The 6,501-nt window shown below is 38.9% G+C and overlaps 1 long non-coding RNA gene across 1 annotated transcript; it reads right to left on the reverse strand.

Moving 5' to 3' along the window:
• Window positions 1–235: 235 nt before the first annotated feature.
• Window positions 236–5,483, reverse strand: LOC127318626 (uncharacterized). Its single transcript, XR_007862029.2, has 3 exons — window positions 4,830–5,483; window positions 4,445–4,717; window positions 236–4,053 (listed from the first exon to the last, which is right to left on the reverse strand). It is a non-coding gene; the product is annotated as an uncharacterized lncRNA (long non-coding RNA).
• Between the last annotated feature and the right edge of the window lie 1,018 nt (window positions 5,484–6,501).

Below are 6,501 nucleotides of genomic sequence, written 5' to 3' on the forward strand. Positions count from 1 at the left end.
GGTTGAGACATCTTTTTATGGGTGGAGGGAGTACTTGTTATAGTTAGAACTAGCATGTAATGGCGCGGCGGCACGCCGCGCCTGCTTGGTATGTGCGGAGTTGAAAGGAGGATATACTGTGATAAGTTGTACATGTGAGGTGAGTATTAGGAAATTAATGACATGGAGAAACCATTTAACACAGAAAGAGGGCTGCAGCCCTGCAAAACTTCTTCATGCAATTATACAAACTTGAAAATTATTTATCCAGTTTGTGAGTAATTATTATAAAAAAATGATACACCTATTCATTAAGAAACGTGTAGCATTCAAAATAATAGCCGAGTTCCTCTCATGTCATGCTAAACCATAATAAAAGAACGCCAAGTACAAACTGGCCAAACTGTCAGGTCATCTACGGATACAGATAGTTTGACCTCCAGCTGGGACAATAAGAGTTCATAAACCTCAAAACATCCTTTCTCCCAGGTAGGAAACTGACCATCGCAAGGTAACTGCATCCTTTAAAGATCTATTAAAAGACATCTGAAAACAAAAAACTGATATACTGAAGTAACTAACTGAGAGAGTAAGATAAAATACTCAAATTGCCACACCAGCGAAAATGAAAAATTACCTAATCTAAGCTTGTCCAATGTCCATACATGTTTTAACATGCGGAGTTATGAACCTATGTATTTTGCCAGAAACAACAAACTATGTTGGGGGATAGCAGGGCAAAGTAAATACAGATAATTCTGTACTACTATTATTTTACCAATTGGCTCACCATGAAGTACATGTATATATTATGAACTCTAGTTTCTTGTACTGTTATTAGTAAGAATAGAGATAAATAATGGATAGTCTGCATTGGTTGATATAATCTAAGAATAGTAGCTGATCATTTGAGCCAACGATTTGTCGAAATGAAAAGCCCACTAGGAAAACCAAACACCACAAATCTTGCAATACCATACAGAAACATTAATTCATAAACTCAAAAGTATAACCAGCAAAAAACTCACAAAGATAAATTTATAAGAGAAAATCACCATGGCTCTGCTTTGGCGAAGTACTATAAACTCAAAGGTTGAGATCTAGCATGCTCTCCATGCCAAATAGTATTTAAAAAGATGTCCCTATCAAATATTAGGAAAGGTTTCCATGCCAAAGAAAAGCAGATAAAAAGAAGAGGTGCTCCTGTGGAGTGAAGGAACCTGTTGGTGTGTTGGTAGCAGGTGTAGTTTCAGTTTGTTACTTTTTCGATAAAGAGTTTGTTACCCTGCTGTATTGATCTCCTAATTTGTTGGCTCACAGGGATGAACCTGGAAGAAAGAATAACATGTATTTAGCATAACGGTAGTCACCTCAAGGAACTAATTCTTCTTTGCCAGTAATAGCTTCCCAATACTATATAGAAATTTCAACTCTACAATCCAAGTCTGGCTACAGCAAAACATGAATAACCAAGAAATAGAAAATATGGAGATTTCCGTTGGTTTCTTAAAATGTGCCAATGAATACTAATGACCCTTGAGAGATCTAAGCTACCTGATACCAAGGAAACAGGAAAACAAGCTTGCACAGAAATTGGCATCCCAACTCACATACAGTAGAAGAGCTAACTGGCCCCAAAAATGATTTGATACGTGTCTAGTTGGGTCATTAGACTGCATGTTGTACACCCTGAATCCATCACAGGAAACAGCGATATCATAATCGGAAAATAAAGAAACAGCGATTATAACATGCTTGACTACATTTATACTCATGAAAATCAATTGACCATACTCCCAAAAAAATTAGATGGATTCAGGTTTTGAATACAACTCAAGAAATAGCAACTTAGTGACCTTAGAACTTCACTTGACCAGAAAATGAGGGGAAAATTTTACCACTTACTGTCTGATGAACCAATATTCTTTTATTCATAAATAATGGAGGCAGGGTGAAAGGTTGTAGAGAAAGGTAACACTACTTGTACCTGCCAGTACTAAGGTGTTTCTACGTAGAAAATTTCCACCTACAAAAGTATGGAGGTATAAGCTTGCTATCTTAGAGAGTAATTCATAATGAGAAAAGTTCAATATAATTTCATATTATATTCTAGCCAGAACATCAACTACAGACCTGCATAGCATAAGTTGAAAAGTGTAAAATCACATAAATGCCAATCAAGCAAACTAACTAAATCACATAGGAATCAGCCTCTCCATCTGACCTACATCTTTATCAGTCTACTACTCAAAATGGCAAGGAAAAAGTTATATATCTTGTCGATTATATAAAGCCCATCACAAATCGTTAAGCACAACTTTTTTCCAGTGGATTCTAACATAGTGCCAATTAATAAACTATAAAAACAAATGAATGCATTTCTTTGAATATATAGTAGTATAACTATCTTCCTCCAGATCAAGTAGAGACAAACATAAATAAACTAAAAAAAGCTACAATCAAACTACAGTTTTACATTTATATAAGCAGCGTTGAACTGTCAGCTTGGACAGAATATGTAGTGAGAAAACATTCCTATCATCTTTTTAAGAGAATAAGTACACCAGATATAAAAAGCGCTTCTATACAGAATTTGAAACATGTGAAGATCATAAGAGAATCTTTTTGAACACTGGGAACAATCTGTCAAACATTTGAGAACTAAATGGTGAAATAGTTCAATTACATAGAATTTAGAATGTTACTTGTAAAACTATACTGTAATTTCACATGGACACTCGGGGCAAATGTAGAATCTTTCAGTTGTTTCTATAATTAAGGAAAAATACACGTATATTTAGCTGCATGTGTACATTTTTTCCAGGTTAGTTAGCTTTGTCATACCGTTTGTACAACATCAGTACTCCAGAGCCTACAACAATTCAAAAGTATCTGACCTTTTGTCATCAATGAACATTCTTATTTTAATTTAGAACATGTTAATTTTTTTCTATTTGTGCCCAACAATAGAATTCAGTTCATGCAAAATAAAGAAAGTGAATCATTCATTTTCGAATCCGGGGATTAGTTCACACTGCCTCTATGATCTTGTAATATTATCCATGCTGATAAGAACAGTAGCAATTTTAATAAATATACACTGTTTGTTCAAACAAATTTCCAATCAGAGTACGCATACATCTGAGATCAGTGTCTCAATGACAATACTATTCAAGAAAATATGACATCAGAAATCATGTTTTCTAAATCAGGACTAATAGGGATGCACACACACTTATCTCATATGCATACTTAGAGGTTACTACCGGACATTGATACTATCAGTTATTTCACATCCAACTTCAATGAATTTGTGAATTAGCATTTCCCTAGGGGCTCCACAGTCAAGCTTATCTTGCTCCTGCTGCTTACTATATACCAGAAGAATATACATTGGTAATTTATGTCAAACTAATCCCCTTCAGTATAGGTTTTATTACCAGTTCTTGTAGGGCTTTCAGGTTGCATTCTTACATATTATAACACCTTTCTTAGCGTCTGCTTCTATCGTTTTGATGATTTCTTACAGTATGCAGTGCACAGTCAAATAGCCGTTTGAAGAGGAGCAAAGCATGTACCTATATCTGTTTAACCAATTCCTCGTCCAAGCAAAAGTAGTATACAGATTTTTTGCTGATAAGCTTAATTTAGATAATAAGGTACAAATGTCTTTAGCAAAAGGGCTAACTTACTTAGCACAACATGCTAGTTGTGGCTGGAAAACAGAAATTAGTCCTGAGAGAAGGACTACTAAGCAGTGTATACATATATAGGGAGCCCTGTATATGGACAGCCTATGAAACCATCCTGAGATACGGTCAAAATGCGCATAAAATGTACACACTATGGTATACGCTGAACATTAGACCATGTTTAGTCACCGGGAGTAATTTAATTGGAGTGCAGAGCATACATGTAAGCAACATACCTGTTAAAACGTAAGCACGACAAATCAAAAATGTCCATCTAAACAACATACCATAAAAATGGAAGGCGGATACAACAAATCTTTATGAGTAGGTGTGTAATATTTAGCCGGCATATATTTTAGGTGCTCCAAACTTTATAGTATACCTGAAACAAAACAAAATGGTTAACCAATCGCTCAAAACAAACAAAGAACACTTAGGTGCAGGATTCATTAGTGCCCGCTTGTTATAGGAAAGGAACTGATAGTACTCTGATTTAAGTAAAAGTACATAAACAGCAAATACACAGACGAACTAAAAAAGAGAAGAGAAGGAATAGTTGGCCATGGAGATCTGAGAAGACATTTTGCACTTAGAAAGCATGACGAAAAAATGATGGAAGCTCAACAAGATGTATATCCATTAAATAGATATACTCTCAACTCTGGGCTAGAAAGAAAATTCTCCTGCGAGATGACCTTAAACTATATAAGGCTGGTACAGAGAAAAAACACATTACAGTACCTAAGAATTGTAATTTGAGCAGTAAAAACAACCTGGTACGGAAGTTTTAGTAGAAGATTTGCTATCTGCGTACGAATTTCAGCTCAAGTTCTCAAGTGGTGATCCAGAGCTGCAGCCTGTCTAAGCTTCTCGGCAGGCGGCTGCTCTGCGCCTCCCCCAAAATCTGCAATCCTTGGAGCAAATTCCTTAGCCTCTGAGATGAACAGCAAATGCGGCAGCAAAGGGGAACACAGATCTGCAGCGCGACAGTGGCTGCGAGGTCGAGATGGTCATATCAATGCTCCACGATAGAATACATTACAGTTCTACAAACCAGAAAAAACTAAGAATTAGTCCAGTTGAAGGGGAGTATACCTAGCTTGGCCCAGGAATCAAAGCGAGCAAGGGCAACCAAGTGATGGAGTTTGAGAATCTCACCTGCGTGATGGTCATCACTATAAGGCTCGCCGTCGCTGAGGACGAAGCAGGTCTCTCAGGCGGTCTTGTGGCGTCCTCAAAATCATTGCAGCAATTGCATCAGGAAGAAGATGTGGAGCTCCCGGACGCTGACGAAGTACAAATTCCTTTGCCCCCTCCGCACACGCCCCACCATCGCTTCAATCGGAACCAAACGCCGCGAGAACGGCTGCGCCCCGTGGGCCCAGATCAGGCTTGCAACACCATCGCACGCTCCACGCGGCACGCACCACCAATGCTACCGCTCCTCCTAGCAACAGCAATTTGACATCGTTCCCGACAGAGGCAACCAATAAATCGCCGCCAGAGCAAGCAAATCGAGGCCTCATCAGCGAGCAATCCACGCAGCACGAACTCGGGGAAGAGCTGGTACTCGATGCCACCGGAGGTGGCACGGGAGCTGAGGTAGGGGAGCATGTGGGCGAGCAGAGAAAGCCGAAGATGACCCCCTCCCGCCGCAGATGCGCCTGCCTGAAGATGGCGCCCGCCAACTTCACCGCGAGCAGATCGGTTTCTAGGAAGGAAGATGAGGACGGGGGCCTCCGCAGGGGTATGGATCGAGCGGGGCGCCGCCCATCCATGGAGACCATCCGCTGCCGACTGATTTAGAGAGAGGAAATGTGGAAGCAGAATGGTCGAGAAAGGGCACGCTGCGCTCGGATAGTCAAAGCTGTGTGCACGCGTAAACGAATAAGCGAGGACATGGTTGGGACCCACGACGCGACAGCAGGCCAGGTAAACGAATTGGTACGCACACCCAGACCTAAAACACCATAGGAAGATCCATGCCAAGATAGAAACTGCAAGATACCACCAAGCTACACACGAAACAATAACAGACCATAGTAAAACACGTGTCACCCAGCCATGACCCCTTGAACTGGACCCAAAATTCTTACAAAAAAGATCTTTGTTCCCAAATAGTATAGTAGTTATGCATACATGGGAGTTGGAAAGAGAAGAATTTTACTTCTAAATCACCACAAGAACATCACACACATGTTTATAGTTTTATCAATTTTGAACAGAAAATTGCTGTCTTTGAATAGATCTCAAGTTAGAGACACTTTTTTTTATCAAAAAAGTTAGAGACACATACATCCCTATGGAACAATTCCTTGAATATCATCATCTTTGTTGTTCGAACTTATATTTGCTTTCTTCCAGAATCAGTAGCTGACTTCCTGGTTATTCTCATTTTGTCTGCAGGGTATATCTGTGCTCCTAGAACGTTTGGCTCTTACCGGCTATGTTAGCTTAGTCAGGGCTGTAATACATTGATGTATTCACCCATGTCTTTTCTTTACCATGTACTTCAATGTTACTGCTCAAACATGTCAGACATACATATGGTACATGGCATAAATAGCTTTTCCATGCCACAAAAAAATATAATGCTTGTTATATTTTGTTATAGCACGGTATTAATCTCAGTTTACATCAACACCGTATTAGTTCTTCCGGATTTCTACGAATATTTGTCAGAAATTTTATTCGCGTATTCTAATAGGAATTTAAAATTAAATAGATACTTACCTGAATATTTTTGTCTTTAACTTCTGAGGTTCCTAATCTTCCAAGACTCGCTTACGGAAAGTTAATAACTGAAGAAAAATCCAGGCCCCTACTTCTT

This window comes from Lolium perenne, chromosome 7, assembly GCF_019359855.2.
Source record: "Lolium perenne isolate Kyuss_39 chromosome 7, Kyuss_2.0, whole genome shotgun sequence".
In the NCBI taxonomy this organism is placed as follows: Eukaryota; Viridiplantae; Streptophyta; class Magnoliopsida; order Poales; family Poaceae; genus Lolium; species Lolium perenne.